This window comes from Procambarus clarkii, chromosome 15 (genome assembly GCF_040958095.1).
Source record: "Procambarus clarkii isolate CNS0578487 chromosome 15, FALCON_Pclarkii_2.0, whole genome shotgun sequence".
Lineage (NCBI taxonomy): Eukaryota > Metazoa > Arthropoda > Malacostraca > Decapoda > Cambaridae > Procambarus > Procambarus clarkii.
Window position 1 is genome coordinate 48,773,724 of NC_091164.1, and position 20,713 is coordinate 48,794,436.

The window sequence follows — 20,713 nt, forward strand, 5'->3', positions numbered from 1 at the left end:
AAGCCTTACTGAGAGTAACACACGAGTGACCAAGCCTTACTGACAGTAACACATGAGTGACCAAGCCTTACTCAGAGTAACACACGAGTGACCAAGCCTTACTGAGAGTAACACATGAGTGACCAAGCCTTACTGAGAGTAACACACGAGTGACCAAGCCTTACTGACAGTAACACATCAGTGACCAAGCCTTACTCAGAGTAACACACGAGTTACCAAGCCTTACTGAGAGTAACACACGAGTGACCAAGCCTTACTCAGAGTAACACATGAGTAACCAAGCCTTACTCAGAGTAACACATGAGTGACCAAGCCTTACTGACAGTAACGCATGAGTGACCAAGCCTTACTCAGAGTAACACACGAGTGACCAAGCCTTACTGAGAGTAACACACGAGTGACCAAACCTTACTGAGAGTAACACATGAGTGACCAAGCCTTACTGAGAGTAACACATGAGTGGCCAAGCCTTACTGAGAGTAACACACGAGTGACCAAACCTTACTGAGAGTAACACATGAGTGACCAAGCCTTACTGAGAGTAACACATGAGTGACCAAGCCTTACTGAGAGTAACACATGAGTGACCAAGCCTTACCTTCCCTAACCATATTTATATTTAGACTTTTTATATTTGTATATTAGTTACTAAATGCTTCCTTTTTATATTATTGGCTTCAGTTACATGTAATTTGCCCTCTTATAACTGTTACTACAAGCACTTCAATTTTATACAATGTAATAATTCTTTGAGTGCCTAATATGTCTAGTTATCTGATTCTTAGCTTAAAATATTTGCAACTTATCGATGTATCTGTCACTACTAAGACTTCAATTTCACAAAATTTTATAAACCTTGAACTCTTAATTTGTCAATGTATCTGAATCTTTAATTCATTACTCTGTGAATTAAAAAATATTCATTTAATTTTTCGCTTATACATACCTGCCCATTAATATTAACTACTAGTCCTATCTGTTGTATAATATTCCTATATTGTTAATGGATTCTTAAACTTTAAGTACATGAGTGTCTCCAGCTTATACGTGTTTGTTTCTATTGCATACCCTTATCCAACTTGTCTTATTACCATATGATATTAATGTATTACAATATTAATCTAAGTCTTAACTTGGCTAATTATTTGTATTCCAGTTGAATGATGGTGTTGACCTTGGTCGGCAGGGCAGGGCTGGTGAGAGCTGTGTACTGTACACACACTCTACATCGTCCACTTCAATATCCATATTCACTAGTATCAGACACCTGTGATAGGTCTTGGTCCAGATTTGTGTTATCAATATCACTGGCATGGTCATCTTCAAGCAATATGCCCTGTATTTCAACATCAGGGAGTGTTTTCTCAGCAACACAGCTGGCTGGGGACTGGGAGCTTGATGAATAAGGGAGCTTGATGTCTGACTTGGTTGTTACCTTGAAAAGGAGCCTGCCCACTACCGGCTAAGTGGCAAGCTAGTAATTTTTTTCAAGCTGACAGACGCTCACTGGATGCCCTCAAGCCTCCATCTTGTACCCAAGCTTTGAATTCTACAATACACCTACGATTGCTTAACCAGCTCTGCCCCCAAATATGGCAAACCCCTGGTGCGCAGAAAATAAATTGTTCGCAAAATTTTTTGTGCTTCTAATAATGTTAAATACCCTTCCATGATCATATATATGTTGAAATAATACGAAATTGTACTTACTTTGGCCGCCGTGTGGTTCAGAAAATCGCATGTGATGTCATGGTTTGGTGGTCGCCCGAGGCATAGACTCCCGGAGTCACTACCACTTTTTAGTGATATTTCCTCTCATATCACTAAAAATCTTCTGCATCTTCCAAAATCTATCGTGTCTGTCTTCATTATCATTGTTCTCAAAGTGCAGGCACCTGAGAAGCAGCAGGAACCTATTACGTGACATGAAACAGTTGAACACGAGGGACGGAACAAGGCTGTCTTAGATCCAATAATCCTGGATCACTTGTTTTTGTGATCCGAATGTTTCATCATTATCATGCTCAACGCCAAAAACATATACATTTCCTCATTTGTCGTGTCTGTTCATAGTGTCATGCGAGAGACAGGTAAAATGCTGAAGTCAGTGAGGCTGTGAGCATATCTGTTCGTCTCTGCAACGAGATGGTCCAAGAATTCCTTGTCAAAATATGCCCCATAAAAAAAGTCAATTTCAGCCATATCATCACCTGTATAGGGAGGAATAACGGTGTCACACCAACATCGGTACCATCAAATGTTGGAATTTGTGGGACAAAAGTCTCACAATCCTCCCACACGAGTACACCTGTGGGTTTGGTTTTGGAGCCAACACCACCACGAGCACCAAAAACACGGCTCCGTTATCTTGTGCTAAAGCTGTGTATAGGCAAACCAGTAGATGAAAGTGTTCTGCATAGTGTAGGCCTACCACGAACACCTGATGTCGAGGAAACACTGTCAACATTGTCCTCGGGCCGCGTGACGCTGCAGCTTGCCTCGGTGTGCTAATGGGGCAGCAAAACCCCGCCTAGTAACACCATCGCTGCTCGTACTTTGTTCGTCAACACTGCTTGTATCAGAGCCTATGTCACCGAAGCCCGAAAATGATTCACCACATGTACTATCACTAAATAAACTTGCCTCAGAGGACACACATGGTTGTGGTGATTAACAGTACTCACCCAGGGCGGCAGGGCTGGCCAGGTGAGGCGCGTGTATTGAACACACTCGTGACCACCTCCACCTCATTCTCCCCCTTACTGGTGTCAGACCTCTGTGTTAGGTCTTTCTCTGGATTGTAGTCTAAATGATCATCCATCACCATACAATATGTCGCATATTTCGTCCTCTGAGAGTCGTTTTCCTGGACCGCAGCTGATTGTGGACCGGGAGCTCGTAGACGATGCATCAGACATGGTTGCTTCCTTGAAACTGAGGCTCCCCACGGCCCTGGGGCATGCTGGGATTTTTTTCAAAATGGTGGACGATCACTGGAGCCCCTCAGGCATCTATTTCATACCCACGTCACCGTGCGCCAAAATTTAAATAGTACGCTATATCTAAGAGATCCCTGAGGCGAGTTGCACACCACCCGTCGAATGCCTCATTGCGCAGTGCAGTGGTTAATGGGTTATGTACACCCCTGATCGAGCACATTAACCCCTGTGCAGCGCTGCTGGTAATAGCTGACAACACTGCTGTGCACAAGAAAAAAATTCTTCTAAGATTGTTAAAATGTGTTCCTGCCCAAGTCTCAGAAACCTCTAAACCCTGCTCCAACCCCGAAGCTCTCAGACTCTTAGCAGCCGGAAGCAGGGGGGGGGGAGGAACCGAGTGAAGCACAGCAGGGGAAGAACGAGGGGGCGCGGACTGAACCAGGGCCGACGCGACCGACACCCCTAGCTAAGTCCGGATCCCTAAAAGCAAAATGGAGCAAAACTCGCAGCATCCGAGGAAGTAACTAGATTAGCACGTTGCAACCAAAACCTATCCTGCAAGGCATGACCCGCCTACACCCAAATAATATCATCAGGAGAATGGGTGAATTGAGTGACAAACAAGCAACAAAGCTCGCAGGACTTTGGGCCGAAGGTGTCATCAACCCAACAGGCAGCATAACAGACAAAAACAATGAGCGTCGCCTTGAGACAAGGGGACAGAGCAACCCTCAAACTTGCACAAAGCGAGAAGGGATTTAGGGGTCGCACTCATCGCACCCGAGAGCCCCCGCGGGGTTTCCGAGGGCCCCTAGACTGGGTCTGCTAAGGGTAATCCCAGGCAGGGTACTGGTATTACCCATACCCAAGTCTACCAAACAAACCGCTAAACCTGAACCTCCGGGACGTATCCACTCACAGCGGTGAAGGAGGGGGGGAGGGGTACCACCGAACACAGGAAGTCAACACCCTAACTAAACAGGGGAAAGGGACACAAGCCAGCCCCCCCCCCCCCCCTTACAGGCCAAAACAAAAAAGGAAAAGAAAAACCCCTGCAAGAGGAAACATGCCCAAGAGGAACAGAGCTGGATGATGTAATAGGTGAAAACTAGCTGCACAATACCCCACGCTCTACCAGTGCAATAAACTACCACTTACCTCAAGGTAAACATGGGCGGAAACCCCCAAAACACTCGAGGCGGTCAATTGCCAAGCAGTGAAAGACCAACAGAGGTAGACCCAAGGTGACTTACGGAAGATAACCCCAAGCCCCAAGGGCGGTACTTACAGGGAACTTAGGGAATGGAACCCTAAGCACATGCAGCCCGAGTACCTAGGAATATTACTCCCTGCTCGCATACCACCGTAGGAGCAGTACTGAACCAAGGCACAGCGTAACACAAAGAGTCTGGAGCTGGAGCTATACGACCGTAATGTCTCGCATCAGCTGAAGAACTGGGGTGTGGATCACCGGCGCGGGGGGTCTTGGGCTTCCCCTTCCCCCTCCTGGGGTGAGGGGGGAGCTGTGCAGACATGTTTGTTTGACGTAATGTTTGTTTGCTTGTTTTCATTTGGGGAGTTCTGTCCACTCGTTTGTCTATATTCGTCGTTTTAACCAGAATAGGGGTTTGTTTTGGGGCGCTTACCTTTCTGGGTGCCTGTCCCAGTCGATGGCAGATATAGAATGCTCCACAATCACATGTGTATTTCTATAGGTCATTGCTTCCCGTGCCTCTCTAAAGAGGCCAGGACCTGGCTCGTGGTCCCCGGTCGGCCGGGGACGATCATACGTCAGGCTGCGAGCAGCCGCGTCCAACAGCCTGGTTGATCAGTCCGGCAACCAGGAGGCCTAGTCGACGACCGGGCCGCGGGGACACTAAGCCCCGGAAGCACCTCAAGGTAGGCCTAAAACTCTACCCATATCGACTGATGCCAAAGTTAGGAATAATCATATCAGCCTGGATTGCTCCGGGGAGCCGTAGGGGCTCCCCCAAGAAAAAAAACAGTTTAATGTAATGAAACACCAATTTCTGGGGAAGCCCTGAGGCTCCCTGAAGCACTCCAAACTGACATGTGAAATATTAGTTTGGGTTCATCAGTAACGGGAGTGCTTTATGCCTACCGATGACCATGAGCCAGAACCAGGTCCCCTCAGAGACGTGCAGGGAGCAATAGCCTGTGAGCACTCTACATTTAGAGTATGTCATACTTACCATCGACTGGGGAGGGCACCCAGGAAAATTGGCGAAACAAAACAAGCCACTAGCTGGTTAAAATAATAACCAGCCACTGGCTGGTTATTTTGCTATGTCCAAACATAGCAAAATAATTCCCCACAAAAAAAGTCATTAAACTAGTGCACTCACTCATTAGCGCCCCCTTTCCCCCAAGAGAAGGGGGGGGGGAGATGGAGCCGGCTCAGCCAGCGGCTCTCTCCTTTTGTTCTTGAATGATGAAAACTGTTGACCGGAGGGAGTCAGGGAGCCGTCTACAAAATGGCATTTCATTATATTCAACACTGGTTTTCTGTGGGGAGCCCTGTCGGCTTCCTGAAGCTAACTACCCCTAGATAAGTAAAAACGGGGACTTACCCGGGAGGCGGCAGCACTGCAGGTCTCAAGACGAAGAAGAGTCATCTGGCCACAGCAGACACACCAGTGCTACACCAGGATTGAGAGGATCCAGAACGTTCACGAGATATCTGGTGGCCAGGACCCTGTGCGACCTTCAAAACTCCTGCGCCCGAATATTGACACAAGACATATTACCAAAGACAGCTGCCAGAGCAGCATATGTCCACACATCATGTTGTGCGGACATCCCTTCATAAACGGGCATGAAGGTAGACCACAGGCTGGCAAGACTTGATGACACTGGGCAACCTGAGATACACGAGCGCTGGAACAGGGAACCAGAGAAACCGGATCCACCCAAAGCGCATCCACAGACACCGAACCATTGGGCCACAGGCAGCGACGTAAAGCCGCCACCAGACACAGAACATGATGCATCACTTGCCGAATCAACCACGCATCCACCACCACTGGACCCTTCCGGAAGCTTGCCATCTCAATCTTTAGCAGAAAAGGAGAAGGCTGTCAACGAACAAAACGACCACCATGTTAAAAAGAACAGTGCCCCCGGTCCTGAGAAGGCATGAAGGTCCCCAACCCGACCCCCAGAGGCCAAAGCCAACAAAAACAAGGCTTTCATAAAACAAATCTGAACTGAAGAGGCCACCAAGGAGAAGAGAAAAAAGAGAGCACCCGATTCAAAGACCAGGACGTGTCTGGCGGCGCACGAGCAGGCCAGAGGTGAAAAAATGCTCGAGAGAGCTTGCAGAAAGGAGCAGAAGTGACAAGCACCTCAAAAGCAAGCTAGAGCGGCTCTGCCAATGCCGCACAATAAGAAGTGAAAACATGCGATATTAGATACCAGTCCAGAGAGAGCCAAGAGAGAAAAAAGACAAAATAAATTGACAGACACCGACAACACCTTATGAAGGAAAAGGAAATTGCAGACAGACTGCCAGGAGACTTCATACTATCGCTGAAATGAAGACTGCAGGTGGGACAACATTAAGGGGGCATATCATTCTAAATCGTTATAAATTAAAAGTTGTTCAATTTGCTTATAAATATTTTTATGAAATGGGTATAGAAAGGGCTGCAACTGGTCCAAGTTTCACCATCACACCCTAAACAGAAAAGGAGAAAAAAAATACACAACGTATTATGCAACGAATGTTCAACATTCTCAAATAATCTCACGGAACACATGTGTCAACTAAAATGTCTACTATGTGCTGAAGAAGCACAAACTCTTGTAATAATTGTAATATGTATGTGCAATATATTTATATTTAAATTTTTTTTTTTCTTTTTTTTTTTTTTTTGCTTTTTTTTTGGCCAATATTTTTTTCTCGTTTGTTATCAAGGGATTTGCATGAAACTTGCACACCTTGCTCAATGGATGCCTATCTGCAAGGGTGCCAATTATGAACGAAATCTGTCAAAGTCAAGCTCAGCTACAGGTGGCCGAACTTGGATCTTTATTTTACTCTGGAAAGTAATTTACACCTTCAAATTACTTCAGAGCTTTTATTTATTATTCAATTTACATGCAAATTACACCTTATATGTAGCGTTTGTGCTTCTACAGAATCTAGTAGACATTTTAGTCCAAAGTCTATTTGTTGATTTTATAAAAATTTATAAATATCATATATTGCATATTTTTTTTAGAAGGGTAACTTTGAAAAATTATATTATTGCACTAAACACTTTTTTATAAAACTGATCACTAGAATCCTTTATTATGTGCTTAATTTAATATATGAGTGTTATAGAAATGATTTTAGTTGACACATGTGTTCCCTGAAACTATTTGAAAATTCGTTGCATAATTCGTTGTTTATTTTTTTTCTCCTTTTCTGTTTAGGGTGTGATGATGAAACTTGGACCAGCTGCAGCCCTTTCTATAACCATTGTATTAAAAAATGTATAAGCAAATTGAACAACTTTTAATTTTTCATTGATATGCCCCCTTAAAAAAGTCCCCTGATCACCATACAAAGGGCGACACACCCACGTAAAAAAAACCCACACGCGAAGAGCGGAAGAGCACAACGAACCAACGAGGTACCTTACCGGCCAAACTTGCTGAAAGAGGCAGAGTCACGGAAAGACTCCCGGGTTCAGGCACCAAGCAAGCAGCACCTGAAACCAAGGCTGGGCCGGCCACCATGGGGCCAGGAGATTCCCTCTCCGCTGATAGGATTAAGGTCGAGTCAGAACACGGAGCAGCAGCTGGACTGGGAGAGAAAGGAATTAGGACCTCCACCTCAACAAGTCCTGCCGGAAAGCGTCCACCGCGATAGCCTCGTAAGGCGCTATTCAGTGGCGCTGTTCCCCGCGAGGGGGAACAGCGCCACTGATAATGGGAGATGCCGAGATCACGTCGACGCGAAGAGGTCCACCTCTGGGCGCCCGAATGTCTTACAAATAAAATGGAAGCAGCTGGTATCAACTGTACACTCCGTGGATAGAGGAATGATTCGTGGCCTGGTGAGCGCTGGTCACTAAGCCCAAGTCAAGAGACGAGGCATCCGTGAACACATCGAGCAAGGGAAGGGGAAGGCGCCATCCACCAAACCCCGAAAACCCCAAGAGGAAGCCAGAGACACAGCAACCGACATAAGGACTCCGGGGGACAAACCCAGCGGTCGCAAGAGCGGTGAAAGGGGCTGCCCATAGGAAACTAGAACATCCTCCGAAGCCAAAACTTTGCCCAGTGGGTAAACCATCATGACAAATTTTAGGCTCCCACACAACTGCACCAGCAACCGCCGAGTGACCCGGGTCCCCCCCTCCCTTATAAACCATTAAAAACGGTTTTTAAATCTTGTCTTCCCCTTAACAACTGTACTGTGCAATGCACTTTGATGCTCTTGACGGGTGGTGCGCAATGAGCCTTGAGGATCTCGACGGATGGTGCACAATGCGCCTCAGGGATCTTGTAGGTATATATCATACGATGGGGGGCATTTTTTCTGCACAATTACAAATGCATTTATATTGTTTTTTCTGGCTAATCCTATGTATATTGAACACATATGCAATATTCTGGCAGTAGAACATCCGTACTGTTCCAAGACACTGTGTTACATGTATAACAAATGTGTCCACAAACATTTTTCATATTTACAATATTTCATGTTCAATTATGTACATTTATAACATATTTACACACTGTACACTATCACACACTATATACATCCCCTATCAATACACTTGGAACTCCACGAGTGTGATAATCAATGAAGCAGTCAACGGGGCATAGGGAAAGTTTGCACTCAAAGCACCAGGTGCAGATACTTGTGTACCCTACGTTGTGTGTTCTTGCAAACTTCGCAAGCACGTTTACCCTTGTTCCGTTAGTCTGTGCCTGGCATATAACCCAGCTTGAGTACAGCAAGGTGCTCATTACTCCTGAGTCTGTCAGGAACTGTGTGAGGCATTGTTGCTGGCACCCCACTTGGCATCACAGCCCTTCACCCCATACTTTACGAGAGGTTGGGACACTAGAGCAACACTGAATGTACGTAATGGGGGTCTCTTGCCTTACTTCACGAGATACATGTTGAAACAGTTGAGCACTGTAACATCAATGAGGGAAAAAAAAATTCATCGTCAACTTCACATATTTTCTGAAGCACTCGACAGCACCAAGCATCATGTCACATTTATCAACTAGCCGCATGTTTATGTTGTAGTCAATGACACAATCAGGTTTATATATTGGGAACCGTGTTGCAAAGTGCGCTTTGCCACTGTCCAACATGGAACCGGTGTGAATAGTGGTCAACATATTTACCTCGCGTCTGTCTCTCCAGCACACTGATAACATTTTTTCACACTGTCGCAGCTGGCAATCACCCACTGCAATACCAATGTTAAACACTGGCATTTCCATCCTGAAGGTCTTGACAGTGTCATATACGACGGTGTTGTGGTCAAGGAGCATTCTGGTTAGCAAGGGGCTGGTATAGTAGTTGTCAAGGAACAGGATATGCCCCCTGGTTCAGCAATGGTTCCATGAGTGTTTTCATGACACGTGAAAACCCTGTGACGTGCCTGAAAATCCGTGAATATCTTGACCTAGTATGTCAACGTCAGTACCTGAATACAGTATCATGAACATGACAATACCAGTTTCGCAGTCACATAGCACCAAAAACTTGAACCCAAACCGATGCCGCTTAAATGGACTGTACTGCTTGAACGCCAGTCGTCTCTTGAAGAGGACTAGCGATTCATCAATCACGACATTCTGTCCTGGTACAACTTTCTGTACCTAGACAGAATATCCACAACTGATCCTGTCCACGGAACTTTCCTCTCATATCACTAAATATCTTCCACACTTTCCATAGTCAGTCGCGTCTATCTTCAATATCATTGTTCTCAAAGTGCAGGCACATGAGAAGCAGCACGAACCTATCACGTGACATGTACCTGTTGAACACGGGAGATGGAACAAGGCTGTCTTCTTTACTCCAATAATCTGCATGATGTGTTCATCTGAATGCCTCATTATCATGCAGAATGCTAAAAACACTTGCATTTCCTCATTGGTCGTGTCTTTCCAAGGTGTCATGCGAGAGGCAGGTAAAATGCCAGAGTCAATGAGGACGTGAGTGTATCTGTTCGTCTCTGCAACGAGATGGTCCATGAATTACTGATCAATATATGTCATAAAATAATTTATTTAAGCCTTATCATCACCTGTATAGAGGAATAAAGATGTCTCACTAGCATCGTTATCATCAAATGTTGAAATTTGTGGGACAAAAGTCTCACAATCCTCCCATACAAGTACACCAGTGGTTTTGCTGGACCGCAGCTGACCGTGGACCGGGAGCTCATAGACAATGCGTCAGACATGGTTGCTGCCTTGAAACTGAGGCTCCACACGGCCCTGGGGCATGCAGGGAATTTAAAATGGTGGACGATCACTGGAGGCCTCAGGCATCCATTTCGTACCCGCGTCACCTCTCGCCAGCTTTGAATCGTACGCTATACATATGAGGTCCCTGAGGCCCATTAACACCACCCGTCGAGCGCTTCAAGGTGCGTTGCACAACCACCCGTCGAGCGCTTCAAGGCAAGTTGCACAGTTCAGTGGGTTAAACACTGTAAAAATATATTTGCTGTTATTACACTATATGCACACGTTATATATAAGTACTGTATCTACATTTGTGTTTACTATAACGAACCACGGTAACGAATACTATCATCAATAAATAATAGCAGTTACACATGTATTTGGACATTTTTAGGTGATGCTGTGGTCACAAGCTGAACAGCAGTGCTGTTAGCTCATGCTGCGTGCACCAGCCTTCGTTGCTCACTCAGTACTGAGGCTCTCACACCCGGCAATGTTGCCCACGATTTTCTTTTAAATTTCGTCTGTAAATTTCGTCTGTAAATAAATTGTAAATTTTAAATTTCGTTTTTCAAAATAAGCATGTTTTTTCCTGTCACAGGTGAGGCATGTATATAGTAGGTATATAAAAACACCTGCCTATTCAAATGCCACGTTGTATCAAAATTTCAAAGCAATCGGTAAAGAGGTTTAGAAGATTTCTCACATGAAAAACAGTTTAAAAAAAAATCCGTCAAAGACGTGATATCAATATAGTATGTATATAAATACCTTGCTCGTATGCAAACTGAACATTGTGTGAAAATTTCAAAGCAATCAGTGAAGAACTTTCGGAGATTAGCGATTTTTAACAAACGAACATTTCCATTTTTATTTACATAGATTATATAGGCTAATGTTCACACCCCAACAATGCCATAGGCATATAATTCACCCTAACAATTTCATAGGCCCACGTCCACACCCCCAACAATTCTCTAGGCCAGTCCCCAACCGAACAATTCAATAGGCCTATATCCAAACCTGAATATATAATTCACCCCAACAATTCCTTAGGCCCATGTCCACACCCTCAACAATTGTATAGGCCTATTTCCACACCCCAACAATTGCATGTTGAGGTGTAAGACAATGGTGGTGAAGAAAGTACTCCAGTACTTACTGAGGATGATGAGAGTGCGAGGAACAAGGTGGTCAGGTGGAGCCAGTGACTCCTTCCTTCAACAGTTTTGTCTCTCCCTCGTGGTATATCCTCAATGTCTTCAGTGGTGTGGCCTCACCACACACACTGCCATAAGTGTCCTGAGAGTACTGTGGGAGGGACAATTTGGCGAGTATTGTGGTCACAGGTGACCGTCTCTAAGACAGTGAGGAGCATCAGTGTTATCTTCTTCATGATGGTAGCTGCAGTTCTTATCAGAGTTGTTATCTTGTTGTTGGTGATTAAGTGGCGACATTGCTATCAGTTGAGGAGCGGCAGTGTTATCTCCCGGGTCGTCATCTACACCTCGTGTAGCAGCTTGTTTTTGTTGTGATGACGTCACTCGCTCGCTTGCCCGCCATCTTGCTCCTTGCATTTTCTTTGGTTACTGATCTTTCCCAAAACTGACTTTTTAATTTTGTTTATTTATACACAGGAGTTTATTTATTTATATATATACAAGAAGGTGCAATGGGTTTATGAGAGTATCTTGAGGTTATCTTGAGATGATTTCGAGGCTTTAGTGTCCCCGCGGCCCGGTCCTCGACCAGGCCTCCACCCCCAGGAAGCAGCCCGTGACAGCTGACTAACTCCCAGGTACCTATTTACTGCTAGGTAACAGGGGCATTCAGGGTGAAAGAAACTTTGCCCATTTGTTTCTGCCTCGTGCGGGAATCGAACCCGCGCCACAGAATTACGAGTCCTGCGCGCTATCCACCAGGCTACGAGGCCCCTCGTACATAGCACACGAGTACATAGCATTGATGTTTTTACATTCTTGTAAAGCCACTAGCACACACAGCGTTTCGGGCAGGTCCTTAATTAAATAATTTTAAAACACTTTCGGGTTCCACTGACTGACTATCTTGTCACTCAATCTTCTACTGAATAGGTTCCAACGACGCAGCACTGAATCACTCTTTAAAATATTTGTTAAAATTTTTAATTTTATCAGATCAATCTGGTAGTGGTTTTAAAATAAGCGCCTTTAGATTGCACACAATTTGATACCAAAATGAAAGATGTAACACAAAAATTTATGTCAGAACACTGGAAAGACATAAATAATTTTGTGATGATGAGCGTCCAGAATTTAAATATTTGTTAAAATTCCAGTTATTGCTCTATTATTATAGGACTAGTTTTAAAATACTCGCCTTTTTATTGCGAACAATTTGATACCAAAATGAAAGACGTAACACGAAATTTGATGTTATCAAACTGAACGAGTATACACATTAGGTTGCAGTGTACAAATTGGTGCTCGTTCACGGGTAACTTTAGGCTTTCCTGCGGGGAGGCACTCCAGGCTTTTGTACATTATATTCATACACATCTGTAGGGAATTTAATTGCGAACACAATGATACCAAAACGAGCGACGTAGTAGAGAATTCAGATGAGAAAGCTGGAACGAGTATACACATGATATTTACCCTAAATGAGTCGGATATAAGGGAAGTTAGGTTGGAAGCCCCCTTGGGAATGAGTGATCATAGTGTATTGAGCTTTGAGTACCTGGTTGAGCTGGGAATTATCACCCCCAAAAAAGAACTGGGAACCAAAGGGCTGGCGTACCGAAAGGGAAACTATGAGGAAATGAATAAATTCCTATGGGATATACATTGGGACACAGAACTCGGAACCAAGTCCGTACAAGACATGATGGACTATGTCACCCAAAAATGTCAGGAGGTTGTAAGCAGGTTTGTCCCAGCCCGACAGGAAAAAACAGAGAAGCAGAGGAAGAATCCGTTGTTTAATAAGGAATGTATGAAAGCAAAGGAGCAGAACAAAAGGGCATGGAGGAACTTCCGTAATAACAGAACACCAGAAAGAAGAGAGAGATATCAGAGAACCAGGAACGAGTATGTCAGTGTGAGAAGAGCAGCTGAGAAAAGGTATGAAAATTATATAGCTAATAAAGCGAACACCAAGTAAGTAAGTAATTATCAAAAGAAGGCACCAAACCGGGAAGGCTATGTAGCACCATCAAATACGCCAAATAATCAGAGGGCGCTAAATATCACCAAGGATGCCAATACGAGAACAAAAACGCATAAGGCGAACGATATCAAATGTATCCGAGTCACCAAGAATTCTATCGAGGGACAGGTGACCGTGAGGGGCGGTCGGAAAGCAAGACACACGCTCGTCCTGGAAGTCAGGACATTCAAGAAGGACATGCACGACCGTAAGAGGGACAATGCAACTAGGACAATAAGGGGCAGGGCGGCGCTCCATCAAGTGACCATGGGTTAAGCGAGTATGGCCAATACGCAACCTCGCCAGAGCTGTTTCCCACCTCCGGTTACGGTGGAAGGAGGATGGCCACGAGGAAACACAACATTTAAGAGTACGTAGCTTGCTACCAGTAACAGACATCCAAGAAGCCTGCCAACGGGTAAGGACTGAGGAATGGATAACCGGGTAAAAGTCGGAATATGGAATGCCTTTACGAGAGATGGGACAAGAGCGGACAGCTTCCTTGGCGGCAGCATCCGCACGCTCATTTAAAGACACACCAATATGGCTGGGAACCCAACAAAACTCAACCGACTTAAATTTACTGTGAACGAGAAACAGCCAATGCTGGATTTCGACAACTACTGGATGAACCAGATTAAAGGACCCGAGAGCCATGAGGGCACTACGAGAGTCAACAACAACTACAAAGGAAGACTGACAACGAGAAAGCAGGAGACGAAGAGCATAGAGAATAGCATAAAGTTCCGCTGTAAAGATGCTAGTCTCCGGAGGCAAGCGACACATATAAGTGCGATCAGGAAAAACAACAGAGTAGCCAACACCGTCCGCTGACTTAGACCCATCGGTGAAGACAGAAACGGAGCGGGAGTGAGAAGAAAAGTGCTCGAGGAAAAGGCGTTTTAGAACCGTAGGAGGGGTAAAAGCTTTAGTGATACGGGTCAAGGATGTACAAAACCGCGGAAGAGGGACCCTCCACGGGGGTAAAGAAGAAACAACACGAGGAGAAACATCAGAAATACGAACGGAAAGAGAATCCTGTAGGCGAGATAACCGGACAGAAAGAGGGAGGTGGTGAAGAGGAACAGGATCCGCAGGAGGGGTAAAAGTTAAAGCACGACAGAGGCGAGAGGAAGGATGTTGCAAGGACCGCGCAAGATAGCGAAGACAGTAGCGATCACGGCGGTCCTGGAGAGACAGGAAGCCAGTGTCAACATACAAGCTAAGGATGGGAGTCGAACGAAAGGCACCAGAACTGAGGCGCAACCCAGTATGGTGCAAAGCATCAAGACGGCGAAGAGTAGAAGGAGAAGCAGACGAGTAAGCAGGGCAACCATAATCGAGCTTAGACAGGACGAGAGAGGAATGTAAAGCAAGGAGAGTGCGCCTATCTGCCCCCCAAGAAGTATGGGACAAGACCCGAAGGAGGGTAAGGGCCTTAGAGCACTCAACACGGAGGTAAGAGATATGGGGAGACCAAGACAAACGAGTGTCAAGGAATAACCCCAAAAGCTTCGCGGAATCTTTGTATTCAAGGGGATGACCATAAAGTGACAAAGAGGGACGAAGAACAACCCGTTTCCGCGTAAAAGTCATGGCACAAGTCTTAGAAGTAGAGAACTTGAAGCCATGATCTGTGGCCCAAGACGACACGGCATCAATTGCAAGTTGAAGCCGGCGTTGAAGGAGAGGCAAATCATCACCCTGACAACAAAGGGTAAGATCATCGACATAGAGAGCGGAGAAGACACCAGAAGGAAGAGAGGAAAGAAGACCATTGAGGGCAACCAGAAAAAGAGTAGTGCTCAGAACACTACCCTGGGGCACACCTTCGTATTGCTGAAAAGAGGGAGAGAGAGCGGTACCAAGGCGCACCCGAAAGGAACGACGAGAGAGTAAGCTGCGGAGAAAGAGAGGGAGATGACCACGAAGGCCAAAAGAATGAAGTTGAGATAGGATATGATAACGCCAAGTGGTGTCGTAAGCCTTTTCCAGGTCAAAACGGACGGCAACAACGGAGGTCTTCGCAGCAAAAGCAGTACGAATATAGACCTCCAAGTTCACCAGGACATCTGTCGTGCTGCGGCACTTGCGGAAACCAAATTGAGAAGGGGAGAGGAGGTGATGGTGTTCCAGGAACCACATCAGACGAACGTTAACCATACGTTCAAAGAGTTTGCAGACACAACTTGTGAAAGCAATAGGGCGAAAGTCCTTAGGGGAAGTACCCAGAGACCCTGGTTTGCGAACAGGGAGGACAACGGCATCGAGCCAGTCCTCAGGGACTGATGACGACTCCCAGATCCGATTATACAGACTCAGTAAATACTGAGACGTGCTCGGAGGGAGATGGCGAAGCATCTCATAATGAATACCATCGGAACCCGCCGCTGTAGAACCGCAGAGGGCCAGGGCAGAACAAAGTTCAGAGAGAGAGAAGGGATCATTATAGGGAAGCTGAAGATGAGTGCAGAAATCTAAAGGACAAGACTCAAGGACAGGTTTGCGAAGAAGGAAAGATTGGGGAAGATGAAGACCAGAGCTAACAGAAGAAAAGTGGGAACCCAGTTCGGAAGCGACCTGCAACGGGTCCGCCACAAGAGTATCATGGAGGTGAAGGACCGGTGAAACATCGGGAACGAACTTACCCGCTATCTTGCGGATGCGCTTCCAGATCTGGGCCAGAGGGGTTTCGGACGTAATTGTTGAGACATAAGATGCCCAACATTCACGTTTAGCCGTACGGATGGCCCTACAGGCCACCGCACTCGCTTTCTGAAAGAAAAGAAAAGAATCGGTCGTCTGCCTACGGCGGTGCCTCTTCCAGAGAGGAGAGGAGAGGAGAGCGCGAGAGAGAGGCAGAAGGGAGAGGTCAGAGAGAGCAGCACTGAGGGTAAATAGGGTCCAGTCTGCCTTAGTAAACTGCCACCTAGGGAAAGAGAGGGAAGGGCGAAAAGAGAAAAAGGAAACAAGGATGGGGAAATGATCACTTCCATGGAGGTCATCAAGAACCTGCCACGTGAAATCTAAGTAAAGAGAAGAAGAGCAGAGAGAAAGATGAAGACAAGAAAGGGTGCGAGTTAGAGAGTCCAAATGAGTGGGCTCACCAGAATTCAGAAGAGACAGGGAAGAAGAGAGGAGAAACGGCTCAAGGAGGCGACCCCGGGTATTCGTCAGAACGTCACCCCAAAGGGAATGACGACAATTGAAGTCACCCAGCAGGAGCACAGGCTCCGGCAAGGAGTCCAGGAGGTGTTTCAAATCAGGAAGAGAGAGCGGGACACTCGGGGGGAGATAAATGGAACAAACTGTGTACCATTTCCCCACAAAGATACGAGCAGCAGAACAATGGAGAGGCGAAGGAAAAAGTACAGGAACAAAGGGAACATCAGCACGAATCAAGAGAGCAGAAGAATTAGAAGCCCCAGCAATGGCTGGGGGGGGGGGAGAGAAAGGAATAGCCACGAAAACGACCAGGACGAGCACCAAGCATTGGCTCCTGGAGACAGACACAAAGGGGCGAAAACCGCGAAATCAGAAGTTGGAGTTCGAGGAAATTGGCGTAATAACCTCGAACGTTCCATTGAAGAATGGACAACGACGAGAAGAGAAAGGACAAAACCAGAGAACAAGGAAGAAACCAAGGCGAAAGAGCAACAGAGCACGTTAAAGAATATCAGGGTCGGGATCAGGGTCAGCAAAGTCAGGGTTAGGGGGCATGGGTAAACTGAGCAAAGACGGAGGGAAGGAAACGGGAGAACAGATCAGAGGTGGGCGGGCGGGGTCCAGAGGAGGAGGAGGAGGAAGAGGAGGAGACAACGGAGAGGAGCAGTCAAGGACAGCAGCAGGAAGAGGGGGAGTAGAAAGAGGGGAGCGCACCCCAGCAAGAGCAGCAACCGAAAGGGAAGCAGGGGCCAAAAAAACCTCCATAGCAGGAACAGGGGGCGCAATCACTGAAACGGGAGGGGAAGGAGCAACAGAACCAGACGTAGGAGCTGAGGAAGAAAGCGAAGCCTTCTTACCCGCCGGGGAAGAGGAAGGAGAGGAGCCAGGCTTACGCTTCTGACTTAAAGAGACCGGTGTCCCAGCAACTACGTACCGGGCAACGGATTCCAGTGTCTCAACAGGAGAAGCCGAACGAGAGCACACACGACGGCCGCTAGGAGAGCGATGGACATCCGCCCGCACCGACAGGCGGTGGGGAGAGCCAATAGATGGAGGAAGAGGATGGGAAGGAGGATCGGAGGGGGACAAGGAAGAAGACACAGGAGACACGACAGACCGGGTAGAAGGAAGGGGAACCCCGGACAGAGGACCAGGAGGAGGATCCTTCGGGAGAGAACCCAAAGGAACAGAGGAGGGGGCAGTGGGCGCATCAGGGTCCAAGGCCCGGAAACGGTTGTGAGTCTGAGGAAGGCGGGAAGGACGAGGAGAGGAAGAGCACAACACGCGAGCATAAGAGATATTAGCATAAGGCGGGAGCCGGCGAACCTGGCGTCTCACCTCAGGAAAAGATAAACGCTCCCAGTGCTTCAAGTTGAGGACGGCTGCCTCAAGCTTGTAATGGACACACGCACGGGAGAAGGTAGGATGGGCCTCACCGCAGTTGAGGCAACGAGCCTGGAGAGAAGTGCACTCCGACTTAGAGTGACCTTCGCCACCACACAAAGGACAGAGAGAGACAGTCTCGGAGCAGCGGAGGGCACCATGCCCAAACCTCCAGCACTTGTTGCAGAGCCGAGGAGAAGGAATGTACTCCTGGACAGAGCACCTGGCACCAGCAAGAATGACAGAGGGTGGAAGGGTCCTACCATCAAAGGTAATCTTCACAACCCGGAGGGGTTGACGGCGACTACCACGAGGGGGACGAGTAAACGTGTCCACCTGGAGAATAGAATGGCCCTGGGCAGCAAGGATATGTCGAATATCGTCGTGGCAGTCGCGCAGGTCTCGAACACCGGTCGCAACATGGGACGGGAGCAAAATAGTGCCAACACTGGCATTCAACTGAGCGTTCTTCGAGACCCGAACAGGGGTCTCGCCAAGGCTGGATAAGGCAGCCAAGCGGGAAGCAGCATCCTGAGAAGGAGCAGCAACGACACGTGTACCGAGACGAGTGGGGTTGAAAGTAATGGAGGCATCCACGGAATCAACGAGATGTCGATGGAGGGAGAAATCGTCAGGAGGCGCAGAATCAAGAGGGAGGAGATCAAAATATTTGGCCCACGAAGCGGGACCAAACAAGGCTTGATAGGTAGCAGAACTGGAAGGAATTGAGCGAGGGCGGCCGTGACGAGGACGGCGGTGAGAACCCCCAGAGAGAGGGGTAAAAAGGCGCAGTATTTACAACTAGAGAAGGAGCCGCGCCAGGGGACGAGGTAGTCACCACTGGGGGCCTGGGGCTCGACCCAACCACAGAGGAGGGAGGGGAGCCAGGGGAAGCAGTCAGAGGCCAAAGGAGGAGCAAGGTCGGGGCCCAATGCAGCAGAGGCTACAGAGCCCGGTCTTCCAATACGGACCGACTCGGGGGCTTGGTCGCCCACCCCACGAGCCTGAGAAGGTACACCAGAAGCAGCCGAAACAGGGGTTATCATCATGACGAAAAGAAGAATTCATTCACGAATGTGCCCCCACACCCACCATGGAGCCACAATTAGAGGCAGGATACCCAACAAGAAGCTATCGCCGATCTTGCCGGGGCCTCCTAGGGGTGCGTCGTGAGTATACGCCCCACAAACGCCACCTTAAGAAACCGACAGTCCGTCGAGATCGGGTTCAGTGACGAAAGGGGGATTGACAATAAAAGGTTCCCCTCGCCCTCTACGTCGGGTACTACAGTTCTACGGGTGCAAAAGTATGCCTCCTCAAGCACCCGGGCGTCAAAATAGAAGAAGTCCAAGGGAAGAACTAGAACGAGCAAAAGGTCGGCAGGAAACTGCAAGCAGATAGGAGAAGAGGGGGGAGAAAAACGAAACAGAAGAAGGAAAAGATGCCCAGCAGAATTGGAGAGGACGGCAGCAGGAGCACAAGGCTAGAATAGGACAGAGGACTGTCCCAAGGAGCATCACACTCCGGCAGCCGTCCACTAAGCCCCCACACGGCGACAACGAGCTGAGCGGGGAGGGGGATGGTCGAACAAATGGCTGTTAGATTTTAATCCAAGCAAATGCAATGTAATGAAGATAGGGGTAGGAAGCAGGAGACCAGATACAAGGTATCACTTGGGAGATGAAATACTTCAAGAGTCCGAGAGAGAGAGAAAGAGAAAGACCTGGGGGTTGATATCTCGCCAGACCTGTCCCCTGATGCTCATATCAAGAGGATAACAGCAGCAGCATATGCCAGGTTGGCTAACATAAGAACGGCCTTTAGAAACTTGTGTAAGGAATCTTTCAGAACATTATATACCACATATGTCAGACCAATCCTGGAGTATGCGGCACCAGCATGGAGTCCATATCTTGTCAAGCATAAGACTAAAATGGAAAAGGTTCAAAGTTTTGCCACCAGACTAGTACCCGAGCTGAGAGGTATGAGCTACGAGGAGAGACTACGGGAATTAAACCTCACTTCGTTGGAAGAGAGAAGAGTTAGGGGGGACATGATCACCACATTCAAGATCCTCAAGGGAATTGACAGGGTTGATAAAGACAGGCTGTTTAACACAAGGGGCACACGCACTAGGGGACACAGGTGGAAACTGAGTGCCCAAATGAGCCACAGATATTAGAAAGAACTTTTTTAGTGTCAGAGTGTTTGACAAATGGAATGCATTAGGAAGTGATGTGGTGGAGGCTGACTCCATACACAGTTTCAAGTGTAGATATGATAGAGCCCAATAGGCTCAGGAACGTGTACACCTGTTGAGTGACAGTTGAGGGGCGAGACCAAAGAGCCAGAGCTCAACCCCCGCAAGCACAACTAGGTGAGTACACACACACACACCCCTACCTACCTACCTGGTTGATGGGGTTCTGGGAGTTCTTCTACTCCCCAAGCCCTACCCGAGGCCAGACTTGACTTTTGAGAGTTTGGTCCACCAGGCTGTTGCTTGGAGCGGCCCGCAGGCCCACATACCCACCACAGCCCGGTTGGTCCGGCACTCCTTGAAGGAAACAATCTAGTTTCCTCTTGAAGAT

At 47.3% G+C, this 20,713-nt stretch overlaps 1 protein-coding gene across 1 annotated transcript in view; it reads right to left on the minus strand.

Annotated features, from left to right (window-relative positions):
* LOC138364950 (uncharacterized) overlaps positions 1-11,750 on the minus strand; it is a 70,111-nt gene extending 58,361 nt beyond the window's left edge. Inside the window, exon 1 of the mRNA XM_069325033.1 lies at positions 11,551-11,750. The gene's annotated coding sequence lies outside the window, so the exon portion shown is untranslated. The remainder of the gene's footprint in view (positions 1-11,550) is intronic.
* Positions 11,751-20,713: the final 8,963 nt, after the last annotated feature.